This window comes from Mandrillus leucophaeus, unplaced genomic scaffold, assembly GCF_000951045.1.
Source record: "Mandrillus leucophaeus isolate KB7577 unplaced genomic scaffold, Mleu.le_1.0 Scaffold173, whole genome shotgun sequence".
Lineage (NCBI taxonomy): Eukaryota > Metazoa > Chordata > Mammalia > Primates > Cercopithecidae > Mandrillus > Mandrillus leucophaeus.
In genome coordinates this window covers 3,838,246-3,865,458 of record NW_012101732.1, presented here as the reverse complement: position 1 = coordinate 3,865,458, position 27,213 = coordinate 3,838,246, and the positions used below count along the sequence as shown (strand labels likewise).

Below are 27,213 nucleotides of genomic sequence, written 5' to 3'. Positions count from 1 at the left end.
GTGATTGCAATTTACCCAATTTAACACTTAGTTAAATTGTTAGAGGTAGGATTCAGATCCAGATATGTGCAATGCTAATGCACTGTTTGCAGACATTCCTCCATGAGTTTCTTGCATTCCTACACATCTTGCTGGGTAGACAAAGAATGCAAGGCTCTGACTGCTCTGTACCTGGCTTGCATTTGCAGCAACCAATCCTGAGACATGCGGTAATGTCTACCTCTGGGACAAAAAGCTGGCTTGCTCGCTGTCTGTCACAAGATGGTGGATCCCCCAAGCTTGGTGTTCCTGTCCTATATCGTAACCCATTGCATGTGCAGGCATCTATATGGGCCCTCCGCATGCCCACTATGGCACTTAGGGGGTGAAGGGGAGCTGACACAAAAGCTCATGCCACTTTTGAACTGCGAATAATAAAGTCAAGAACTCTCTGAGTTTTACTGAATAGAGAAAGTGGTCATGTTGCGCCTGAACTGCTGTGGAGGGCACGCGCTGTGTCTTATTTAGCCTTAGTACTCTCGGTATGTGCTCCTGGCCCCAGGCCCCTCTTAAGCACTTGTTTAATTGACAGGCAGACACATGGATTACCCAGTGGTGCTGAATGATAATGGGCTTGCTGGTCAACCACTGAGCTGCCTGCTCCTTGGAGGGAAGCTGCAGGGCTGGGCTCCGAGTCACACAGCACAGGCGTTTTCTGAGCCTTCCTTACAAGAACTCTTCAGGAGCTTACAGGCCAGAAACCAGACAGAATTGCTTTCTGAGTATTATTTTTCCAGCTGAGTAAGATGCAGTTAATGGAAGGCTTAATAAATACTTCTGAGCCCTGTGGAAACAGAGACGTTCTGCTGCTTCTGGAAATGAGTTTCTGGTTCTGCAGCCACAGGTCTCAGGTCAAGGAGAGGTGAGAATGGGCGGAAGCTCTGGTCTAAATGTCCAAGACAGGATCACCAAGGTACTGCCCCGCTTTCTAGGACATCTCTTTGCTAAGAGCCAGAGGTCTACAGAATCAAAGGGGAGCTGACAGAAGCCCAGTCCCCATGCCTGGCTGCTACCTGCCTTAGAGGCAAAAAGGTTGGTTGTAGCGTTTCCAGACCACAGGAACATACAGATGACCACACCTTTCCGTTCCATTTTCAGAGTCTCCAGGAGGGGACGAGACTTGCCCAAGGTTGTACACTGGCCGAGGTGGCACTAAGATGAGACTACAGCACATGAAGAGGCACCTGGCCCTGCTGTGGAGCCCAGGGGTCTGGTTCCTAGAGAGCCTGGAGCCTCAGAGCAACTTTCCTGGGACGGGAACCAGGGCCTCGGCCGGCCATAATGGGCTCAATCCTGAACGCTGGTGTGTGGATGCTCTGGGATTGTCCAGGCCACGGCACCCAACGGGGATGGGGCTATTTTTCCCAAATACCACCCCTCTTCCGAGTTCTTGGACCCAGGAGCCCTTCTTTTTTATCAACTGATAAATCTATGTGAGCAAAATCAAAACAGAAAACAAAGTCAGAGAGAACCTGGGGTCCCTAACTCCTCAGCATGTCTCTTCCAGCACACCCAGCCCCACGAACCGCTCCCCCAGGAACTCGGCTGGTGCTAACACCACCCTGTGATGAAGGAGGGACCTGAGTCCACACACAGGGGCCTGAGCCTAATGGCTGTGCCCAGACAGAGGTCCGGAGTTCTGTCAGCCACTGCACCCCCACCCAGCCACTGTCTGCCTGCTGCACCTCCCTCCCTGAGCTCAGCACAAGGTCAGCAGTGTAGTTTCCAAAACTATTTCTTCTCCTATTTCTGTGGTTTTTGAATCCGGGTTCCTGCTCTGCCTGGAAAGACGGGCCTCACATAGTGGACTGCAGTGTGCTGAGAACTCACAGCTCTAGTTAAAGAAGGTATTTTGAGAATACATACAAAGCAAGAAGATGAAACCATTGCAAGCTTCATCAAAGACAGAAATTGTGCAAAGAGGATTAAGGACTAAGACAAGTAGTTTCCTATTATACACCTTTCTTCTGCCCCATGCAATTTTGTTTGATTTTTCTTGCTACACAACCCCCATCCCACTGCCACACTCCTGCAGACACTTAGAGGTGACTAAGGAAGGGATACTAGAGATGAGCAGCCACTGTGATGGTGGTGGGGGGTGGGGTAGCAAACACCCAGAGAATCAAACTCAAAGAGCGTGATGGTACACCAAGCATACTCTCTGCCTCAGGGCCTTTGCACCTGCTGTTCCCTCTACCAATACTGTTCCTACCCCAGAATTCATATGGCTTGCTCACCCACTGCATTCACGGTTCTGTCCAAATGCTTCTCCTTGGAGAAGCCTAGCCTGATCACCCTAAAATAGCATCGCTGTCTGTGCCACTTGTTCTGTGGCATTCCCCTTCACAGCCTTCATCAGGAATTAGCACTTGACAGTGGACTGAATGTCTGTCTCTCTGTCTTCCCCCACCAGGAGGCAGGCAGTTCAACCGACTCCCTGACTGCTGTGTGCCTGCTGGGAGCAGCAGTAGGCCCTCAATGAGTATGTGTGGACTGCAGGGACAGCGAGCTGTGAAACAGCAAAGCACTCAGCACTCAGGGAGCAAAGATTCATTCTGATTTGTGCCTCCCAAGAGGTGAGGGTGTGGTTGGTTCTGGGCCTCAGTGTCCTCATCTGGAAAATGGGATGATTGTAACGGAACTTCCAATGAGCCCTGCCCATGAACAGCCAGTGCCACTGTCCGGCTAGGTCAGGTGCCCTCTGATCTGTGAACTTTGTGTTTGGAGGGTTTTTTTGTTTTGTTTTGTTTTTGTTTTTTCCCCTAGCTGAGCTCTGCTTGCCCCTGACTGAGCAGACCAACTATCCTCAAAGAAGGGAAGGTAGAACTCAGCCCACAGACTTCCTTTGGCTTTTGCAAAAACAACAAAACCAAAAATACTACAAACCACACCGTGTAACTATGCAACCATGCAGAGTGGTGCTGAGTGAGACTGAGTCCTGCCTGCCGGGCTCCTCTGTGGTTGAGGCAGAACGTGAGGCACACAGCACACGAAGAGGCACCTGGGCCCTGCTGTGGGGTTCCAGGGGTCTGGTTCCTAGAGATCCTGGGGCCTCGGAGCAACCCTCCTGAGAGAATGGACCCAGGACCCTGCTGGCCACAGTGGGCTCGATCCTGAACCCGGGTGTGCTGAAGCTCCGAGTTTGTCCCAGCCACGGCACCCACTGGGAATGGGGCTGTTTTTCTCAAACGCCACCACCCTTCTGAATTCTTGGACCCAGGGGCCCTCTCCTTTCAACCCAGGAATCTGTGTGAGCACCATCAAAACAGAAAACAAAGTCGCAGGTCTCCCCATTTTAAGGCAAAGAAAGCAAGGCAATTTAGAGCACAGGTTCTGGAGTGAAAGAGAGCTGGGTTCGAATCCCAGCTCTGCCACTTACCGGCTGTGTGACCTCAATGGAGTCTCTTAACTTCTCTGAGCCTCAGTTTCTTCATCTGAAAAATAGAGTAAAATACTCAGGACACTGAGCATGGGGAGAGGGCGTGAGGATCGGTGAGACAGTTTCTGTCCCTGCTTGGCTCAGATATACACAGTAAATGCTAAGTGCTCACGCGAAGCCTCTGAGCCCTATCAAGGCACTCAGTGTGGGGAAAGAAGATAGTCACTTAAGGAGCACTGGACGGGTGCCAGGGGACCTTCGTGCAGAAGCTTCCTGTCCCAAACTGCAAACAGAAAGCTCTGAGCTGCATGAGCTCTAAGACCACTTCCTGTTGTAAAAATACTAAATTTGGAGAGCCTGCCCCAGAGAGTTTTAACCAACGTGCACAACACCGAAATGGGGGAGGAATGAGTCAAAGAGGGCCAGGACAAGCGGATCTTGCTGAAACCCTGAAGGATAAGGACAGGTGGAGTAAACAGAAAGTGAGAGGATGGCACATCCTTTTTCTGGGACCTGCTGTGTGCCCGGCACTGGATTCAGGCCTTTCACATCCATTATTTAGCCTCATGACAGTCCCTTGGGGTAGCTCCAGCCTCGCCATGACACACAGAAGGAAACCGAAGCTCGGAGGTCGAGCAGCTCGGTGGACTAAGGGGGGCAAGGGCAGAATGGGGACTGGAACCCAGGTCTGCAGGTCAAAGGCTGTTCTCACCCACCCCCATCCCCAAGGAAGTGTGTGCACTCACAACAGGGCTGGGGGCAGGTCACAGATCTATTGGGCCGGGGCGGGAGGGAGTTCTGAGTCTGGCATATTCTTCTAACTGGCAGGAAACAGACAGCTAGGCATTTTGTGAAGGAACAGAGAGACGTGAACCTAAGACTCAAGATCAGAGAAGTGGTGTTGCCATTGCTGTAATTTTTTTCCTAAATCCTGAATGAGAAGTGGGTGCTCAGTAGGGGGCAATAACAGATGATAATCATGCCCTACCCACGGCTGGCAGTAGCTTCGGTCACAGCTGCTTTTGCGCCTGTCACCTGTAATGCACTTTTCCACCAGGGACAGGGATAAAAAGAACTTCCTGAGCTGTTAAGACTGCCTGGGCCTCAATCTCACCCTCTCCCCACAGTGTACCCATGCCCCATCAATAATGGATGAGTCGGAGGCCTTCAGACGTTAATATCACACCGAGAGGCCCACGGGGGCCTGAAGGAGGGAGCAGGTGCCCAGGGAGGGGCTGCCCTGCCTCTGACTCTCTAGAGAAACAACACGAAAGGGACATTTTTAGTTTAATTAAAAGTAAGTACTTTTCAGAACAAGCAACACCTGCTCTTTGTGTCCTTTTCCCCAACAGTGCAGGGAAGGTTGTAGGGAGGAGACACAGCTTGACATAATTGATGTCACCTGGGTCTGAGGGCAGTGATGAGGGTCGGGGGCTATGGAGCAAGACAGCCTGGGTCCAATTCCCAGCCCTGTCATTCACTGGCGGTACATCCTGCCCGGAGTCACTTAACCTCACTGTGCCTCAGTTTCTTCATCTGTAAAGAAAAAGAACAATAGCGCCCACCTCCTAGGGTTGCCAAGAAGATTAAGAGGGTCAATGAATATGAAGTGCTTAAAGCATTCCTGGCCTGTCAGCAATGCTCCCTAAAGGCTGAGCTATCATCATCTTCATCATCATCATCATCATCACCTTCTGCTGTGGGCCAGATGCTGCACATCTCACAGAAGGTACCTTTGTTCCTGTTTCCCTGATGAGGAAGTTGAGACTGAGAGGGTCAAAAATGCACTGCATCAGTCATCATACAAACAACGAATTAGCAACGAGCTGGGAGGACGCCAAAACTTTTACCTGGTGCTCTCCTTCCCAACGCTGCCGGGCTGAGCCACACCAGGCAAGGGGACTTGGACAAGCTTGGCTGTCCCCACGGCCTTTAATCTGTCCCTCCTCAGCTAACAGAGCTCTCTACTAAACAAACAGCCTCAGACATCGTTCTTTCTAAGCAAGGCCAGATGTGGGAAAGGTAACACGAGCGAGGATAGAAAAATCCACACAGGCTTTCTCAGTGTTGCCACGGAATCCCAAGAGGTTGCCTTAAGCCTGGGTGGTTCTGTGTCTGTGGGTAGCTACTCAAGAGCAGGAAAACACTCACTCAGTGAAGGATGAGGACGGGTGGGGTAAACAGAAAGTGAGAGGATGGCACATCCTTTTTCTGGGACCTGCTGTGTGCCTGGCACTGGGTTAAGGCCTTTCACATCCATTATTTAGCCCCATGACAGTCCCTTGGGGTAGTTCCAGCCTCGCCATCACCCACAGAAGGAAACCGAAGCTTGGAGGTCGAGCAGCTCGGTGGACTAAGGGGAGCAAGGGCAGAATGGGGACTGGAACCCAGGTTTGCAGGTCAAAGGCTGTTCTCACCCACCCCCATCCCCAAGGAAGTGTGTGCACTTAGGCATAACCCAAAAACTGCCCCAGACACAGGCAGCGAGAGTAAGTTCTCCTATGCCTGTCCAGCCTGGCCCTATCTGGCAGGGTCATTAGGTGCTGTCTTAAGGTGGGGAGCAGTAGCTGTGGGAGAGGGTTTGGAGAATTACTGTCCATTTGGAATCTATAAGAACATTTCTGGGCCGGGCGCGGTGGCTCAAGCCTGTAATCCCAGCACTTTGGGAGGCCGAGACGGGCGGATCACGAGGTCAGAAGATCGAGACCATCCTGGCTAACCCGGTGAAACCCCGTCTCTACTAAAAAATACAAAAAACTAGCCGGGCAAGGTGGCGGGCGCCTGTAGTCCCAGCTACTCGGGAGGCTGAGGCAGGAGAATCGCTTGAACCTGGGAAGCAGAGGTTGCAGGGAGGCGAAGGTTGCAGAGAGCCAAGATTGCGCCACTGTGCTCCAACCTGGGTCATAAGAGCGAAACTCCATCTCAAGAAAACAACAACAACAACAACAAAAACCCAATCTCTAGCACTTTGGCTCTGAGCACTACCCAATACTTAGGAATAGCCACAAAAGGCATGGGGAAATGAAATCTGCTGAGATTTCGTGGACAAAACAAGCTTTGTCTTAATGAGATGCATCCTGGCTGGCAGAAGACGGTGGCTTGACCAAAGTCACCAAGCAGGTCAGCAACACAGCAGCGAGTGCAGCCCAGGGCACCTCAAACCCTGCGTGCCTTCTGTCAACTGCCTCAGGATTCACTGGGGGACACAAGCATCCATTTCCTGGTCACCTCATTTATGCCAGGAACTGGGAGAGGTTGCAAAGGACAAAGAAAGCAAATGAGGCATTATCATTGCAGGGAATGCCCAATCATGATACTGTGGGACCTGCTACCACCAGGGCACTAAGAGCAGCCTAGCTCTTATTCAGTGCTTGCCTGTAGGCCAGACACTATCCTAACCCATTTAAATCATCACAACAGCCCTGCAGAATTGGCCCTTGCTATGGACTGAACTGTCCCCCACACCCCCACCAAATTCATATGTTGATGCCTTAACCCTCAAGATGACTGTATTTGGAGATAAGACCTTTAGGAAGATAATAAGGTTAAATGAGATCATAATGGTGGGGCCACAATCTGCTAGAACTCCTGTTCCTATTAAAAAAAAAAAAAAAAGAGGTGCCAGACAGCACTCTCACCATATGCACAGAAGAAAGTCATGTGAGGACAAATTAGAAGGCAGCCATTTGCAAGCCAGAAAGAGAGCCCTCATCAGAAACCAACCCTGAGGACACCTTGATCTTGGGCTTCCAGCTTCCAGATCTGTGAGAAAATAAATTTCTGTCGTTTAAGCCACCGAGTTTGTGATATTTTGTTATGGTAGCTCTAGCAAATTAATGCCGGACTATAATTATCATCCCCATTTTGCGGATGAGAAAGCTGAGGCACAGTGTGGTCAAGTACTTTGCTGAAGGCCATATGACCACAACTATTAAGTGACAGAGATAGGAGTCAGACCCAGGCATCTGTTTGTAGAGCCCAGTGCGGCCCAGCCAACTGTATTATTCAACTACTTATTCCCCTTCTAGCACCCTCCACCTCTCAGTGTGGGAGGACAGACAATATCCCTCCCTGCTCCACTGACACTGGGCTTGGCCACGTCACTTGCTTTGGTCGACAGAGTGTGTGCGGTTCTAACATGTGCCATCTCTGAGCAGAAAGCTGAAATTTGACTACGTAGTTCTTTCAGTTCTGGTTAGAGGACAGCATGTCCTGGTTAGCGACTACCTTCACCCTGGACCTTAAACTGAGAAAATTCACAGAGCTTTGCTGAGCCACAGCTGACCTGCAGGTTACCCACAGCATTTTCACTTGTAATGAACAAGAAATAAACATTTGTTGCAAGTCACTGAGCTTGGAAGATTTTGTTATGCAGCAAAGCTGACAAACACAGAGTTCCTTTTGCAAGCATTCTACCTCCCCCCAACAAACGTTTGATTTGTAAGAACTGAGTAGGTGGTCAGGAGATCCGACTCCCACTCAGGCTCTGCAATTTTGCAGCTCAGTGGCCATGGATAAGCCATTTCATCTCTGAACTTCAGTTTTCTCATCTGCAAAACAGGGATAATGAGCATACCCATGTCCTGGGGCTGCTGTAAGGATTCAGTGAGAGGTGATAAGAGTTCTCAGCACAGTGTCTGTAATGATTAGGATCCACTGTCTGCTCCCTCTCTGCCCCATCCCTGACACCCCTCCTTGAAGACCCTCCCTCCCTCCTTTCCTTCCTCCCTCCATCCAGCCCCCCACTCCCTGGTTGCCTGGAGAACCTCCACCCTAGCTGGGCCAATTGTTCTTTGATCAATTGTTTTTCTTTATCTGTGTCTTTAACCTGCACAGACTCCTCTGCCTGGGTTTTACAAATGGAAAGTACATCGCAGCTCCACCCTAGGCCTTATCCTTAACAAGGACTTTCTGATTTCCTGAATCTCTCCAGATGTAGTGAAAGCAGGTAGATGTCAAGTGTATGGGAACTACATGGCATTTCCTAAAAATAACTGAATGAGAGTGCAGAGAAAAACATGCCCACCTTTCAAGGCAGCGATGGCGGCACTGTGAATTATGTTTATGATGAGGTAATGTATCAGGGCTGAAGATAGAGGAGTTTGGATTAGAATCAAATGCTGCTATTTCAGCACAGCCTTACAGTCGGTGCTCCCTCAGCCAGGCAGTGTGCAACGTCTACACTGTACATGGAGAGGAGGGAAGGCTGGTCCTGCTCAGGGAGGTGGCAGGAAGTAGGCTGGGAGGAGCAGAACGTCACTGAGTTCCTGTGAAGTGAAGGCTGGGCTCTCCTGGCCCGGAGAGCCACTGAAGCCCAGAATGGAAGGTAGGGTGGGAGGGCAACTGGAGAGTCTGACTCCTCTCCCCCTCCTCCAGTCCTGCATCACAGAGGAGAAACTAAGACCTGGAAAAGGGGAGTGTCTTCCCCAAGGTCATGTAGCCAGCCAGCCTCAGAACTTGGACTAGAACCCAGTCTCCTGAGACCTGCTCAGGCATCATTCCATCGCCTCCTGCTCAGTTAGAAGGAAATGAGATTCCTCCCTCTTGCTGGCTCGGAAGGCAAATGTCAAGTTTCTCTACTCTTGTGGGTGGATTTACCAAAACTCAATCCAATCCAATCAGCTTTTCTTTGAGTCATTTCAAAACATCTCCCCTTTCTGGGAAAGAATCAAGCCCATTCACCCACTCCCTGGGGACTGGAATTGAAAGTGGGTAGTGAAGTGGGAAGTCAATCCCAGGCATAAAATAATAGCTGCTTGTTTCTGGTTTAGTTTTTTGAGTTCTTATTTGTTGGTTTGTTTTTCCCCCAACTCCTGAGATAGGCCATGTTGGGGAAGAGTGGCCATGGGAAGGTACAGGCTCTGCCCTCAAGAGCTGTCAGTGAAGAGTATGAGATAGGACCTTCTATGATCGAGGAGAGACAGGGGAGTTCAGCACAGGTTGGGCTACGCAAGGAAGGCTTCGGGGAGGAGGTCAGACTGGCAACTCTTCTGGAAAATCAGAAGAAGATGACAAGGCAGAAGAGAAAATGAATTCCAGTTTTGGAGGGTAAAGTTTTGAAAAGGAGTGAGGAGGACAAACATTCCAGGTTTCTGTTTTTTGGGGGAATAAGGGGAAGTAGAAAGAATTGGTATTGGGTAGGAGAATCCACGATCTCAAAGTTCAGGAAGCTGGGTGGGAGTGAGCCTCAATTTCTTCACCTGCTAAACAGAAAAGACAGGCTAACTCTGCAGACATCTGGGGGTGGTCAATGATGTAATACATGTGAAACATCCCAGAACAGTCACTGCAGACAATTGGGAGTTGCAGTATCCAATGCAGCATCATGGTTGACAGACAATTCTTTATGGGTCTCTTGCACTTCCGTGTGTCTTACAAGCAGAAGTACAGGGAGGTTTCTTTTCTGAACTACCTTTTTAAGGAGGCACAGAGCATAGAACATAGAGACAGTGTCTCCTTCCAGAGCAGGGCTCAGGTGTGCTCACTCTCCAGGATCATGAAGATAATGCCTCCCTCCAAGAGAAAAGTTGAGTAGGTTCACTTGCAGACCATTATTGTAAAAGATTGAGGTTCCTCATTTATGAAGCAAGCCCATGAGACTTGGGGTACAAGTAGAAATGATGCAAACATGAAACTTAGGCTGCCTGCTGTGCTGGAGTAAAGTCTTTTGACTCTAATCCAGGAAGCTGCTATCTTTTGTCAGCATCTGCCAGCAAGCTAATCTGTTGGCTTGCAAATAGGGTGACATCTCAGGTCTGTCACAGTTCTTTATGTCTACTAGCCTCACTTGGCTATTTCTTTTTTTTTCTTTCTTTCTTTTTTTTTTTTTTTTTGAGATGGAGTTTCACTCTTGTCGCCCAGGATGGAGTGCAGTGGTGCAATCTTGGCTCACTGCAATCTCCAACTCCTGGGTTCAAGCGATTCTCCTGCCTCAGTCTCCTGAGTAGCTGGGATTACAGGCGCATGCCACCATGCCCGGCTAAGTTTTGTATTTTTAGTGCAGACAGGGTTTCGCCATGTTGGCCAGGCTAGCCTCGAACTCCTGACCTCGCAGCTCGCCCACCTCGGCCTCCCAAAGTGCTGGAATTACAGGTGTGAGCCACCGCAATCACCCGCTATTTCTAATTAAACATATATTTTAAATTTAAAATACAAGTCCTCAGTTGCACTCATTAATTAACTAATTAATGTCACTAATTAAATTAATTGAATTAATTAAAATTGAATATAATTTAAAGAACAGTTCCTCAGTTGCACCAGCTAAATTTTAAGTGCTTAACAGCCTCATGTGGTTAGCAGCTACTGACCTGGGCAGTACCAACATAGAGCATTTCCATCATTGGGAAAGTTCTCTTGGAGAACACTGACCGAGAAGTAGAGAGCACAGGGTCTGGGCCAGACTGACTTGCATTAATCCTTGTTCTATTCCTCACTGGCTTTGAGACTTTGAATAGGTTATTGTACCTCACTGAGTTCCAATTTTTCATCTGTAAGATGAGAACAACAGGACTGACCTGATGGGGTCCTCATGAGGCTCACACAAGACAACACATACAAAGTGATCTGCCCATCTTGGGCATGTGGCATGGCTCCCTAAATAAGAACAAATATTTTTAGGTATTGAGCAAATAAATGGCAGACCTCCTTTGTATTACAGTGGGAGATGGTGATGGGCAACCTTGAAAGATAGGATTGGTTGGAAGAAACTTGGCAAACTGAGGCTGGGCACGGTGGCTCACGTCTGTAATCCCAACACTTTGGGAGGTCGAGGTGGGCAGAACACCTGAGGTCAGAAGTTCGAGACCAGCCTGGCCAACATGGTGAAATCTCGTCTCTACTAAAAATACAAAAATTAGCTGGGCATGGTGGTATGCATCTGTATTTCCAGCTACTCGGGAGGCTGAGGCAGGAGAATGGCTCGAACCTGGGAGGCGAAGGTTGCAGTGAGCCAAGATTGTGCCATTGCACTCCAGCTTGGGGGACAAGAGTGAGACTTTGTCTCAAAAAAAAAAAAAAAAAGAAACCTGGGTCGGGTACAGTGGCTCACGCCTTAATCCCAACACTTTGGGAGTCCGAGGTGGGTGGGTCACAAGATCAGAGGATGGAGACCATCCTGGCTAACATGGTGAAACCCTGTCTCTACTAAAAAAAAAATTACAATAAATAAATAAATAAATAGAAATAAAGAAACTTGGCAAACTGCAGAGGGATCTCAAAACCCAGGCCTACAAGTTGGGCCTTGACCCAGAGATATTTGGGAGTCTCAGAAGATTATAGGCAGTGGGAAGGAAAGATGGGAATCCAAGAATTCCACATAAGAAACGTGTTCTAAACTCTGGAGTCCAGGTAATTTGGTGTTTGAATCAGATGCCAGGTGACAGTAGGGAAGACCAATGAGTGAGCTTCCTTGCTGTTGGGGAAAGATGCACATTCTCAAATCCACTACTCATCAGTAGGGGAAACCATAGGATAGGGTTCCTTGACTTCCCTCTTCGCTCCCTGAATTCCTGCTGTGCTTGCTCAGGCTGCCTGGAGAAAGAGAAAGAACAGGAAGGCACAGTCTCCTGATGCGTCCTCTCCCTGACCCACGCCCATGGAGATGGTGGGGAAGAGCACAGGCTTTGGCCCAGGAGGTTGGCTTTGAGTCCTGGCACTGCCATTCCTAGCTGTGCGGTGCCGGGAAGGGATTTCACCTCGGCCAGCCACGGCTTCCACCTTGCAGGCACGGGCATTACAAGGCCCATTTCTCGGGGTTGCTGGGAAAGTTAGACGAGATAATATAGGCCAAGTTTCTTGAAGAGTTCCTGGCACATTGTAGGGACATGAAGAAAAGAAGACTTATTGTGCGTTTCTTCTCCAGGCCGGCCCAGAGGACGAGCAGGAAACCTGAGCGGCGTGGAGGGCAGGGGATGGTAATCAAGAACCGCTGGACTTTCCTTAGGTAGCAAATTACGCCCAGTGACCCTCGGAGCCACTTCACCTGGAAAGGCAGGTTTCAGGTTTTCATTTCCTTAGCTGGGGTCAGGCTACCTGGAAGGTGCTGGGTCCCTGCAGGGTAGATGCTGCTGGCACTCTGCCCAGGGGCCTCTTCTGGCTGGGCCACCACCCCTCAGCTGCTGTGACTATTGGCTGCTGACAGCTTGCAGCTGTCCCTTGATCCAGAGAACTGCCTCTGGCCACACAGGAGATGCCTCCCCTGGGAGGTGCCCACCCTCTCACCCCCCACACCCTAGGCAGCCCACAGACAATGACGGAGGGACACGGGGTTACACAAGGTTGGCCTCCTTTGCCTTTTCCTTCGGTTTCCCCCGCTGATGGTAAGTACTAGAGTTGAAAAAAAATGCACCTTTCCCCAACAGCATGGAAGCATGCTCATTTCTCTTCCCTACTGCCACCTAGAGTCTGAGTCAAACACCAAGCTACCTGGACTCCAGAGTCCAGAACACGTTTTCTTACGTGGAATTCTCGGATTTCTGCCTTTCCTTCCTGCTGCCTATAATCTTCTGAGGCTCCCAAATGTCCCTGGGTCCAGGCCAAACTTTTAGGTTTGTGGGACAGTCTCATGGTGCAGTTTGTGCTCTGGGATTGGCCATGGGATCTAGCTGGGAGTACATCCCTGCTCAGCAGCTCCCGTGCATAGCCCTGTGTCCCCCATCCTTTCCCTGGAACACTTCCTCTGCAATCTATGTGCACGGAGTCCCAGACTCAGGCCCTGCAGGGAGGAAACTGAGAGCCCTGTTTGAGGCTGATCTCCGCAGCGACTGTGAGGAAGAGACAACCTCAGAAGCAGGGCACTCGCTCAAATTCAGAGACCTTCTTCAAGAGCTGGGAGGATCCTCAATAACCACTGGGTCCAGACTCTTGGCTTTTGTGAGGAACCAGAGCCATTGGTCATTTAGTAGAGACTTGTTAGGTCCCTAGAATGTTCCAGGCCCTCTTTGGGACACTGGAGATACAATGAGGAGTGAAATATATAGTCCCTCTCTCTGAAAGCTTGTACATCATACAAAACGGTACAGAGAATGGTAAATGCTTTTGCACAAAACCCCATGGGACTTGGAGGCAAGCAGAAATGACACAAGTATGAAACTCAAGCCGGCTGCCTGCTGTGCTGTAATGAAGTCCCTCGTCTCTGATCCAGGAAGCTCCTGTCTTCTGCCAGCATCTGTCAGCAGGCTAATTTGTCAGCTTGCAAAGAGGGAGACATCTCAGGCTTGTCACAGTTCTTTACAGTTACTAGCCTCATGTGGCTATTTCCAATTAAAATTAAATTTTAAGTTTAAAATGCAGTTCCTCAGATGCACTCATTAATTAACTAATTAGTGTTCCTAACTAAATTAGCTAATCAATTAAAATAATTACCTAATTAACTAAAATTGAATGAAATTTAAAGCACAGTTCCTCAGTGGCACCAGCCAAATTTCAAGTGCCTAGTAGCCTCATGCAGTGAGAGGCCACTGAACTGGACAGTACAGACACTGAACACTTCCGTCACTGGGAAAGTTCTATCAGAGAATACTGGTTGTGCAGTTGAGGCACAGGGTCTAGGGCCAGACAGAAGTGGGTTCTACCCTTGTGTTTCACTTGCTTCGAGATTCTGAGTGAGCTATGGAGCCTCTCTAAGGTTCGTCTGTAAAATGAGAACAGGACTGACTTCACAAGGCTCCTGTGAGGATCACAGGACACCACTGCAAATGACAGGGCATGGGGCACCGGGGGACCGTGAGACTGAGCTCCTGAGTGAGCCGCTTGCAAACACCAGGTGAGGAGAGTGGAGCTCAGGTGGAGGGACATGCCAGTGGGAGATCACAGGGTGGAAAGGAGCTGGTGGTATTCAGCCACTGTGGGGAGTAAAAGGGATAATTTTACAGGACGAGGTCAGTGAGGGAAGCAGGGCAGGTCATGTCCCTCTGGAGGGCAGTGACTGTAACCCAGCAAATTAGTGAAGGAGGGTCAGGCGCCGTGGCTCACGCCTGTAATCCCAGTCCTTTGGGAGGCCAAGGCGGGTGGATCAACTGAGGTCTGGAGTTCGAGACCAGCCTGGCCAACATGGTGAAACCCCATCTCTACTAAAAATATAAAAAATTAGCCGGGCTTGGTGGCACATGCCTGTAATCCCAGCTACTCGGGTGGCTGAGGCAGGAGAATTGCTTGAACCCAGAAGGCAGAGGTTGCAGTGAGCCAAGATCACGCCATTGCACTCCAGCCTGGGCAGCAAGAGTGAAACTCCATCTCAAAAAAAAAAAGAGCAATGGAGAATGGCTCTTCACAGTTCTCCTCTCTGGAAACTTCCCCTGGTTTCCCGCTGTCCCTGAGAAACTGCATCACACACCTGTATTCAGTGGACTTCCCAGGTTAGGTCTTTCAAAAAAGAGATTTCAACACCTGAAGATGAATCCTCGGGAATAAGCCAATTAGTGGCCTTTTGAACACCAGCTCCACTTCCCAAAGTGCTTCTCTGGGCACAATGTGCGGGCAACTATCAGATACGAGGCCAATAAATACGCCATCGCCCCTTCACCTCACATCCTGCGAAACACGGGCTACAGGAAGCTCGGAGAATACCTGCTGAACATCGTTAGAGAGGAACTGCGGCAGAGAGAGCTTTCAGAGATAGCCTGCACCTATCTGAAGAGAGCAGGTCCACTACGTACACGCCGGGCAATTCTAAACCAGCGCTGAAGCGTTTGGACCCTCAGACTTCTCCTCTGTAAAACGGGAATGCAAGTAAAAATGAGAGTGGATTGAAAATTTCAGTTTAAAATACAGTTCTTCAGTTGCACTAATTAACTAATTAGTGCCACTAATTAAATTAGCTAATTAATTAAAATAATTAGCTAATTAATTAAAATGGAATAAAATTTAAAGCACCATTCCTCAGTTGCACCAGCCTAATTTCAAGTGGACTCACAAACTCCATGCACTCTGAGCAGTGTCTGGTCTTCTCATCATTACTGACAGTCTCACATGCCTGGACCCAGGGGTCCTCCTGTACCCCGTGGTGGCCACCACAAGCTGAGAACAGCAGAGACTCAAAGCAAACTCCATCATGGGGGAAGGACAGGGAATTAAGCAGGCGACTGCGACAGCCAATCTTTGGCTCTTTTTTCCTAAGTCCTCACACTGTATGATTCACGCAAATAACCAGTGACCTTTTCAAATAGGATTTAAATGATAAACAGAAGTGCTCATAGCCATAGCAGATAGAGGGCAAAGAAATGAAAACGTCACCATTTTCCTTCTTTAAATCTCCAGCATTATTATCTAGCGCCTGAATTAAATCCCTGCGATACACTTGCACATTTTGGCAGTAAATATTCATCTCAGGGGTTTTAAAAGATCAACAAACACATTTTGAAAATTCTTATTAAGTCAAAGCTTGCTAGGGACAGAAAAGCAAGGTTATCTGGGCTTGGGGGCTTTAATTAACAGTGCTTACGGGGAGGTAGATAGGCATTAAATCTGCAGTTCTTACAAAAGTAGCAAAAGTTAGTGTAATGGAATTGTTCCAGCACATCTAATAACAGAAAGGTGGTTGTATTTATTGAACACCTACTATGTGACTGGCACTTGGCCTACAATAGCTAATATTTCCCAACTACGTAGATGTGCACTGTTTCAGACACCTGATGTGGATTAAGCCATTTGATCTTCCAAACAATCTATTATTAGGTGCCTTATCATCCCCCCATATTTACACAAGCACAAAGAGGTGAAGTCGCTTGTTCCTGGTTACACAGCTAGTAGGCAGCAAAGTCAGTTACCCAAACCTAGGTCACCAGGCTCTGGAGTGATGCCAACGTGTCACGCCAATACATACTATCTAAGTTGTCTCACTGCACCTTCATTAGAGACGTTTCCAGTCACATACTATTAGGGTTCTCTAGAGGGACAGGACTAATAGGATAGATGTATATATTAAGGGGAGTTTATTAAGGAGAAGGCCAGGCACAGTGGCTCACACCTGTAATCCCAGCACTTTGGGAGGCTGAGGTGGGTGGATTATGAGGTCAAGAGATTGAGACCATTCTGGCCAACATGGTGAAACCCCATCTCTACTAAAAATACAAAACATTAGCCGAGTGTGGTGGCAGGTGCCTGTAATCCCAGCTACTTGGGAGGCTGAGGCAGGAGGATCGCTTGAACCTGGGAGGCAGAGGTTGCAGTGAGCTCAGAATGCACCACTGCACTCCAGCCTGGTGACAGAGTGGGACGCTGTCTCAAAACAAAAACAAAAACAAACATTAAGAAGAATTGACTCACACCATCACAAGGTAAAGTCCCACGATAGGCCGTCTGCAAGTTGAAAAGCAAGGAAACTAGTGGCGGATCAGTATGAGTCCCAAAACCTCAAAAGGACGGAAGCCGACAGCACAGCCTTCAGTCTGTGGCCAAAGGCCCAAGAGTCCCTGGCAAACCACTGGTGTAAATCCAACAGTCCAAAAGCTGAAGAACTTGGAGTCCGATGTTCGAGGACAGGAAGCATCCAGCACAGGAGAAAGATGGGGGCGAGAAGACTCAGCCAATCTACCAGTCTAGTCCTTCCATGTTCCTCTGCCTGCTTTTATCCTGGCCACGCTGGCAGCTGATTAGGGGGTGCCCATTCAGATGGAGGGTGTGTCTGCCTCTCCCAGTCCACTGACTCAAAGGTTAATCTCCTTTGGGAACACTCTCAAAGACACATCCAGGAACAATACTTTTTATCATTCAATCAAATGAGTTGACATTCAATATTAAGTTAAGCATCACAGATACCATCATCTCGGAGGCCACTGAAAGGTGAAGGGCCTGTCCCAGGTCCCATGGCCAGCTGTGAGTCTGTGAGTTTGCACAGGGTTGGTCCAGGCCCAAGCCTGTTTCTCCAGTATGTCATGAGAGCAACCAAGCTGAGGGTTGGGAGGAGAAGGGGAGAACACCCATCCGACCCTCTCACACTCAGAAAACCCTTTGCAAAACCAGCTGGATGTTTTAGTTTATCATTCAAAGTTATAGGATAGGAAAGTTATATCTTAAATACAGCACTGGGTTTCAGAACATCTGTGAAACAGCATTAAAAGAAAAGGGTAGAGGAGCTAAGTGTAAAATTCACATGTGATTCCTTAAGATCAGACCTGACAATCCAGTCCCTGGGAGGGCCCAGATTAGAGGGGAGGAAGAGGCCTGATGTTTCCATAGAAGGAAGCTAAGGGGTTTCACTGGGACTGACAAAGACCAGGTGGTTGGCTGAACACGTCTCTCAAGACACAATTGAGCCTAGTGTCCTCTGAGAACACAGTCATCAAGGTCAGCAGAGAGAATAAGGATCAGAGGAGAGGCACAGGATGAGGGGATGCCCGTCTGGAGTGCCACCCCAACCCCGGCCCTGCTGAAGAGCTCCCCCAGGCCCGGATGCCTCGGCTTTCCCTTGTGACTTTGCCCCCGCCTGCAGCAGTGCTCACTCTCGCCTCTTCTCCTGGGGACTAAAGACCTACGGAGATCCAAGGCGATGCTAGTACATCTTCTGTCAGCACTCATCACTGCTTATTACACTCACACCACTTTTGAGGACTTTTCCTCTTCTCTAGTTTTTTGTTTTTCTTTCATTTAATTTTGGAGTAGGGAAGTCCTCCCATATTTACATAGAAGAAAAGACTGAACACATAAGAAATGTGAACGTCTGTGTACACAGTGTCCACGGCTGCTTTCATGCTCCAATGGCACAGTCAAACAGATGGAAGTGAGATGGCATGGCTCTCAAAGCCTAAAATATTTATTATCTGATTCTTTCTAGAAAAAGGTTTTGGCTGGGCGTGATGGCTCACACCTGTAATCCCAGTACTTTGGGAGGCTGAGGCGGGTGGATCATGACGTCAGGAGTTTAAGACCTGCCTGGCTAACATGGTGAAACCCCGTCTCTACTAAAAATACAAAAATAAAAATAGCCAGGCATGGTGGTTCGCACCTATAACCCCAGCTACTCGGGGGGCTGAGGCAGAAGAATTGCTTGAACCCGGGAGGTGGAGGTTGTAGTGAGCTGAGATCACACCACTGTACTCTAGCCTGGGTAACAGAGCAAGACTCCATCTCAGAAAAAAAAAAGAAAAAAGAAAAAAGAAAAAAAAAATTGATTCCTGTGCTAACAGACTAAATGCCCTGAATGACAGTGCAAAATAAATGGCAAACCAAGCGTCTTTTCAGCCCAAGTCGGACGCCTGGCTAATATCCATAATAAACGCAAAGAGCTCTTGCAAAATGATCGTCACAAATGCACACAACACAAATTTTTAAAAATAGTAGATAAAAGGCAAATCAATATTGAAGAAATGCACATGACCAATAGACTACAAAGAGTATTTCTACTTCACTAATAATCAAAGTGACACAGACAACAAAGATGTATCCTTTCTTACTCATGGGGATCTATGATTAACACCAACGACCCACCCCTAGTTCATTCTTCATAGGACCATTTCCCACCCAGCGCAGCGAGCTCCCTGGCCACAGGCAGTGGGCACTATTCATTTTGGCTTTAGGATCACTGTAGGAGCTCAGAGTGGACTAGTGTCACAGCTATTTGCTCCCGTCATATCTCCAGCAAGGAGCCTGGGGTGGGAACTCCTTCCATGCCATGGAAGAGAATGAAACAAGCAGGAATCAAGAGGGTGAGGGTGGGCTGGGGTTGCCCTGCTCCCAAAGGATCCTGTGCTCCCATCTCACCGCCGCCAGTCCTTTCCTGGGGAGCACCTCTCCTCCACCGCATGCTCTCCTTGTGGGATGGTAAACACACAGGCCTCCCTCCCACAACAGAAGCAAGGGCTCCCTAGAAGTTCCTCATGCTCCTGCGTTCTCAGGCAATGAGATTCCATCCTGGGCCTTGACTTCTGAGCAAATGAGCAAGGCCACAAGGAAGGGGGTGTTCTGCAATCCTGGGGCACTAGGTGGGGAGGGTCAGGGTCCAGACATTATATGGGTCTGCCTGCTAAGACCCTTGAGATCTCCTGGGTTCCTGGTTTTTCCCATCCAGGGTTCTAGGCCTTCAATTCAATCCTGTGGGGCACTCACAGCTTCCAAAGCAGGAGGGAAGCAACACCACACAATTCCATGTGCCGTTCCCCCGCCCCCACTCCCCTGGCAGAGGCCAAGCCCTCTGGAAAGTCCATCTCCCTCTCACTGCCCAGACAAACCCTACTCGTATTTCACAGCCCAGATGACCTGCCCCTCCCTTCTTGATGATGTCTTTGGGGTGATCCAACTCCCCCACTCTCTGCCAGCTTCTTCATTTTCTGGACCTCTCTGCTGTCCCATCATAGTCCTGGCCTTAGTGGAAAGGCCTGCCTCTGAGGACGAGGTCCCCATTGCCATCTTGCAGGAGAGCTCACTCCCATGCCACGCCAGGCAGCCAGGCCTCCTGGGTCCACATCCTGCTCCTGGCAGGACTTCGGCCTCCCCTCTGCTTTGTCCTCCTGCTGTCTCCCTTACACTGTTTCAGCCATGTCAGCTCCTGATGTAGTCTGGATATTTGTCCCCTCCAAATCTCACCTTAAAATGTGATCCCCAGTGTTGGAGGTGGGGCCCTGTGGGAGGCATCTGGGTCACGGGGAGCAAATCCTCATGAATGGCTTGGCGCTGTCCTTAGGGTAATGAGTGAGTTCTCACTCTGCTAGATCTCAAGGGTTATCATTGTTAAAAAAGAGCCCTTACGAATGTAGTTTTGACCCAATACGCTCTGGCCACGTCCCCTTTTTCATAAAGTTTTCTCTAGTAGCCATGACATTTCTCCTCTTTGAAATCTTCCTACTATTACCCTTACCATGAGTTTTTCAGACAGGCAACCTAAAATTAATAATTAGCGCAGCTCTTATACTAATTATTATTTTAATCCTAGGCCTAGTCTATGAGTGAGTCCAAAAGAGGTTAGAACGAATTGAATTGGTAATTAGTTAAACCAAAACAAATGATTTCAACCCATTAGATTATGATAAATCATAATTACCAAATGCCCTCTATTTATATAAATATATGTTAGCTTTTATTATGTCTTTTTTTGGGGGGTGCTGGGGGATGGTGTCTTGCTCTGTCACCCAGGCTGGAATGCAGTGCAGTGGTGCGATCTCGGCTCACTGCAACCTCCGCCTCCAGTCTCCCAGGTTTAAGTGATTCTCCTGCCTTAGTCTCCCAAGTAGCTGGGACTACAGGCACCCATCACCATGCCCAGCTAAATTTTGTACTTTTACTAGAGATGGAGTTTCTACTAAACCCACCAGGCTGGTCTTGAACTCCTGACCTCAGGTGATCTGCCCACCTTGGCCTCCCAAAGTGCTGGGATTATAGGCATGAGCCATTGCGTTGGGCCTTATTATGTCTTTAATGCGGGTAAGTCTACTGATCCTCCCTGCTATGCCTAGAAGGTATAATTTTATCAATATTTATTATGAGCACTCTTCCCTCTCTCTTGCCCCCTCTCCCTCCATGGGGCATGCCAGCTCCCCTTCTTCTTCTGCCACAACTTGAAGCTTCCTGAGGTCCTCACAAAAAGCAGATGCCAGTGCCATGCTTTTTGTACAGCCTGCAGAACTGTGAGCCAAATAAACCTCATTTATTTATAAATTACTCACCCTCATGCATTCCTCTATAGCAACGCAAGAATGGACTAATACAATCCCCATCTGTTCTTGACTCTCCAAGCTCATTCCTGCCCCAGGGCCTTTGCACTTGCTGAATTTTCTGGCTCCCTCCTGTCATTCCTGTTCCAGCGCAAATGTCATCCTTCAAGAGGAGGAACATAAGGCCAAAACCAGTTTACATTTCTCTAGCTGTTTTTTTGGCAATTGAGACCCATCCATTCAACCAGAGTCTCACAATAGCTCTGTAAGGCTGGCAGGGCAGCAATGATAAAAGTGGCCAGCCCAATGTCACAGATAAGATACTGCAAGCTGGGAGTGTTTACAACTCTCATAACTCTAAGCCCAGGTTCGTTTCCTAAGTCATGTGCCCGATCACAAAGAAGAATCAACATCCCTCACTGATTATGAGATTTTATAGGCAGGCTCTCTAAGAACACCAAGTCAAGGGTAAGAGGAATGTCCTTAAATCAGACTCCAGGCATCCAGCTGGAAGGACCCTTTAGGAAGAGATAGAGTTGATCTCTGCTCACCGCAGCCTCTGCCTCCAGCCTCATGTTAGTTCAGCAAACACACAAACCACTTTCCCTGGGCAGAAGTAACACCTTGGCAGCTTCCTGCCTACTGGCATGACAGCTGTTTTCCTGCTGGTTGGCAGCAGGCTAGAATTTGCCCTGTGCCAAGTTCCTGGTTAGGACTTTACTGAAACCATTACGGGGACGTTTTCAGTAACATGGTGGCTGGACAGTCCCATGGATAAGGGCCAGCAAGCCCCAGTCCGTCTCTGGATTCTGCTGTTCCAAGCTATGTGACCTTGAGCAAGTCCCTTTACTCCTCTAAGCTTTAGTCCCTCCCTTGAATAAAGGTGCTGGGGAAGAGCCCACCAAGCTGGTGGATAACTCACCCAGACTTGTGCACTTTTTTATTTTTATTTTTATTTTGAGACAGAGTCTCACTCTGTTGCCCAGGCTGGAGTGCAGTGGTGCAATCTCGGTTCACTGCAACCTCTGCCTCCCGGGTTCAAGCGATTCTCCTGCCTCGGCCTCTCAAGTAGCTGGGACTACAGGTGCATGCCAACCCGCTGGGCTAATTTTGTATTTTTAGTAAAGACAGGGTTTCACCACGTTGGTCAGGCTGGTCTTGAACGCCTGACCTCAAGTGATCTGCCTGCTTTGGCCTCCCCAAGTGCTGGGATTACAGGCGTGAGCCACCGCGCCTGGCCCAGACTTGTGTACTTTGTGTCCATCATGGTCACTAACTCCCTAGGGACTTCTGGAAAGTCCTTAACTGCTGAGCCTCAGTTTTCCAGCCTGTCAAGTATTGGGCTAAATCAGGTATGAAAACAGTTGCCCCACAGGCACGTTCTGTCTGCACCGTAGAGCACAATGAAACTTTGAATTAGGTGCAACAATAATCAGAAAGTTTTACATAAAAATCTAGAGTTCTGGCTACCTTTGGAAAAGGAGGGGAAGATCCAGGAACCCTGGGCTCACATTACCCATAGAACGATCTCGCAGAGCTGAGCAGCAGCCATCTCCTTTGGCTGGCACCTAGTCAGTTTTACAATTCGCTGCAGACCCCACTGCTCTCTACTGTCTTGCCCAGATGTTTCAACCCATTTGTGTTACCCACATGGCCCCTGGGGATATATGAAACTGATTCCTGGGCTGAGTGTTCCAACAGTCACCTCTGTTCCTACTGTGCATGACCTGTCTGATATTCACATACCACCAGATGCTGCCTGCCATCCCCTGGGGTAGTCAGTAGAGAGGTGACCAGCTTGAGGGTGGGTCCTGCAGCACTGCCTTCCACTGCACTGCTAAGGGAGAGGCCCTGCCTCTGCCAGGATTCCAATCCCCCAGTCAGAACAAAGATGGCAGTCTCCAAAATGCACCAATCAGCCACCAGCCGTGTGACGCTCTCTGCCGCAGCTGCAGCCTCCTGTAATTACCTGCCCCTTGTAATAATTAATTTCATTTAGAAATCTTAGAAAGGATCCTGCAAGGAGAACTTTTTCCTTGATAATTTCCTGATCAGAGAATTTCAGGGTTGGAAAAGACTTTTAAAAGGGCATCTGGACCAACCCCTCATTTGATGCTTACATCTCCTCCAGAGAGACTGACATACCAATTGGCCAAGGACTTCAGGTTTGCTCAGCGCTGCTGGAAGCTGGGAATACAAAAATGCAGTAAACACAGCCCCACCCAGGAGGCCTCCCTAGGCTTGGAGGCTGGTCAGGTAAACATAGTCACAAGGAAGGACTGCAAGGACTCTAAAACCCAAAAGCTACCATTTGCTCAGCCATACTATGCGCTAAACACTTTGAATAAATTATCCCACCTAATTCTCAAGAAAAGTCTTCCAGGAGGTGCTATTTTTAATCCCCAGCTTGCAAATAAGGATCTGAGGCTCAGAGAGATTAAGGCCCTTGGTTAAGGCCACAGAGCCTGTAGGTGCTGGAGCAGACTCTGATCCCAGCAGTGCAAGGCTCTGGAGGAGAATTTGTAAACATGACCTCAGCCTGCTATTGACAAGGGCAGCCCGTGGAGGGAAGAGAGGAGGTCTGAGATTACAGCCTCTTGGAGGTGCAAATGTCTATGTTAAATTCTGAAGGGTAAGCAGAAGAGACATGGAGGTCAGGGTGGGGTAGGGAAAGGGAGGACAGAGGGGCCTGGTGAGGGCAGGCAGGGCAGGCATGAAGGTCTAGGGCCTCAATAGCAATCAGAAATGCAAACGAAAATAGAATGAGACATCCTTGACACCTACTAGCCTGGCAAAAATTAGAAGGCACTGTGATGCCAAATGTTGATAGGCCATGTGCAGACACGCCCTGCCAGTGAAGTGTGGACTCATTAGCCACACTAGGTACCCCTGGTAGTACAGGGGCAAGTTACACACAGGCACACCCTAGGCCCCAGCAACTCCATTCCTGGGTAAACACTAGAGCTGTGCAAACTATTGAGCAAATTCCAGAATGTTCTTATGTATGTTAAAGGAAGATAAATTATGGTTCAGAAAGAATTTAAAATAGCATGGGGGACATGCTCTATTATAATGTCAAGCTGGCATGAGTGAGGAAATAAATGGGACAACAGCAGTCACCTTATCCATAACAGAATTACCTGGGAGGTGTCCGAGAGATACATGCCAGGCACACATTAAGAACTCAGTAAAGGAGGCCGGGCTCGGGAGCTCACGCCTGTAATCCCAGCACTTTGGGAGGCCGAGATGGCCTCACTTGAGGTCAGGAGGTCAGGAGTTTGAGACCAACCTGACTAACATAGTGAAACCCCATGTCTACTAAAAAACAAAACAAAACAAAACAAAAAACAAACATTAGCGGGGCATGATGGCACTTGCCTGTAATCTTAACTACTAGGGAGGCTGAGGCATGAGAATCGCTTGAACCTGGGAGGCAGAAGTTGCAATGAGCTGAGATTGCACCACTGCACTCCAGCCTGAGTGCAAGAGTGAGACTCTGTCTCAAAAACAAAACAAAATAAACAAAAAGAACCCATTAAAGGAATGCAGGCAAGTATTGTTACTTCCAAGCATCATATTTTGGGACTTCTGAGCAAGTCTTTACAATCTTCCCCACTCATCATTCTTTCAGCCCATGCATATTTATTGAGCAGCTGTAATGGGCCAGGTAATGTTTTGGGGGGCTAAGGCTACAGCAGAGAACAAAACAGACGAAGAGAGCTGAAATTCTAGGGGAGGCAGAGACTATGCAAAGAAATGAGTGTGTAGAGCTCAGCTGATAGGGAGGAACGCAGAGGAGGGGCTGGAGCCGGGGACAGCTCGCAGCGGGGTGTGGTATGCACAGCCCCTGCCCACATGCTGCTTGGTATATATTCCATGGTGAATTCCATCTTGCTGGAGGCAGCCCCCTCTTTTGGCACCACAGAAGTTTCTGCGTCTTGACACTTCTGCCTTCAAAATGCTCCTAGTTCCGCTTTCAAGTGAAACAGTTTAGATCATCAAGACTCCTAGAGTTTCTCACAAGTCACCATGAAAAGATGTTGGGTATGGGCCAACCTAGGACCTTTCCTGAGTCAGGAGCTCATGGGTTTGGACCCCTGTTCAGCAGAAACATGAGCCCCGGCAGGGAAGCGGGTCTCTGGCAGCCCACCCCACTACAGCCTCCAAGCCTAAAACAAAAGGACATTTGCTTGAGGCATCAAAAGCCTCAAAAAGTGCTCTCTGCTTCCACCGCATACATAATTCCCCTTTTAGGAATCTATTCCAGGAAATAGCTCAATGTGCAGTTTTGTGCCCAAAGATGTTTATCATGTTTTTTGTGGGTTTTTTTATTTTTATTTTTATTTTTTAGACAGATTCTCGCTTTGTCATCAAGGCTGAAGTGCTATGGTGTGATCCCAGCTCACTGCAACCTCCGCCTCCCAGGTTCAGGCAGTTCTCTTGCCTCAGCCTCCTGAGTAGCTGGGATTACAGGTGTGTACCACCACACCCAGCTAATTTTTGTTTTTAGTTTTTTTTTTTGTTTTGAGACAGAGTCTTGCTCTGTCACCCACGCTAGAGTGCAGTGGTGTGATCTCGGCTCACTGCAACCTCTGCCTCTTGGGTTCAAGCGATTCTCTGCCTCAGCCTCCCGAGTAGCTGGGATTACAGGCACCTGCCACCATGCCCAGCTAATTTTTGTATTTTTATTAGAGAAGGGGTTTCACCATGTTGGCCAGGCTTGTCTCGAACTCCTGACCTTGTGATCCACCCACCTCGGCCTCCCAAAGTGCTGGAATTACAGGTCTGAACTACTGCCCCGGCCTATCACGTTATTTTTAATAGCAAAATGTTAGAGAGCTCCTCCTGCATGCTCTACATTAAGGAAATCATTAGATAAATCATGATATGTTAAAATATCTGTTACAGGACAGAAATTTTCAATCATTAATAATGCTCATGAAGAATTTTAAATAACATGCAGGAATATCTACTACACTGTTAAATTGGAAACGAAAACAGAAGAGAATTTCAGAATCATAATTCCGATTTTAGTATATGTAAACCTAGAGGAACCAAAGTCTCGTGAAAGAAAACAGTATGAACTACTGAGATAGGTACTTTCTGGGAGAGACGGTTTCGGTAGGTTTTTCTGTTTTTGTTTTGGGCCTTTATACTTTTCTCTGTTCTCAGGATTTGTTTCAATGGTCATAGGCTACTTTTCTGATTCTAAAATGAAACTTCCAAACTTCCAAACAAAACAAAACAAAACAAAAAACCTTAAAAATGGTGGTGCCTTTACAGTCTTCTCCAGCAACCCAGCTCTGGGCGGAAAGGCTCCCAGAAGTCTGATGTGAGCACTCCCCAGCGCTCTACAGAATGGGGAAGCCATCTAAGATTTAAAATTCTATTTCTAAAGCCTATGCCCAAAGCAGAGAAAAAATAGGAAGCAATATAGAAAACTAGCAGGAAGGAAAGTTCAGAGGAGATAGAAAAACACAGACCCAGCAACATTTTTTAAAAATCTTCAAAAAAAAATTGCAAATGGCTTCCCTGGAATGGGGGCTCAGGACACTGCCCCTAGATACTGAGGCTCCCCAGGCACAGAAGGTTCCCTGCCTTACTTCAGAGCCCCATCACAGGCACAGTGTGGTTTGACCTCTACCTCTCTGGAAATGTTTTCCAATTCTAAGTCATAGCTGAGGGTCTGAGGCTCAGAGAGGTCAACTGACTTGCCTGAGGCCACACAGCCTGTGTGGGACAGAACAGTAAGTGGGACCTTAAGCCTTCTGATCTGACTCTCAGAGTACTTTACCCTGTACCCCAGCTGGTCCAGGGTGCTGAGGGGCTGGCACAGAAAAGCCTACGTTCATATCCAGCAGAGTCACCTGGTGGCCACAGGGTCTTGCTAGTTAACCCTGAGAGCCTGGGTTGCATCCAAAAACTGAAGGCAAACATAACGCTGGCCTAAGGGGCAAAGTGTTAAGCACGTGGCACTCCACAAGCACACACTAATTACTGTCGTTAGTTTGCTACCACTATCCTCCCTGGAGTACAATCCTTCTCTGGACTCCTGGTGTGCCCCCAACACCCTCACCAGGCAAGGGAAGGGGCTCGTCTCACTGTCTCTGTCCTCAGAGCCTAGGACAGAGAAGGTGCTGAGAAAATGAGCACTGGGGGGAAGAGACAGGGGTGAAATCCCTCAAGGAGGGACAGCCTTGCTGGGGGAAGACA

General features: G+C 48.6%; 1 protein-coding gene across 1 annotated transcript in view; it reads right to left on the bottom strand.

Annotated features, from left to right (window-relative positions):
- Positions 1 to 27,213, bottom strand: part of ST3GAL1 (ST3 beta-galactoside alpha-2,3-sialyltransferase 1) — a 145,695-nt gene that overhangs the window by 61,672 nt on the left and 56,810 nt on the right. The window contains exon 3 of the mRNA XM_011977084.1: positions 3,419 to 3,473. The gene's annotated coding sequence lies outside the window, so the exon portion shown is untranslated. The remainder of the gene's footprint in view (positions 1 to 3,418; positions 3,474 to 27,213) is intronic.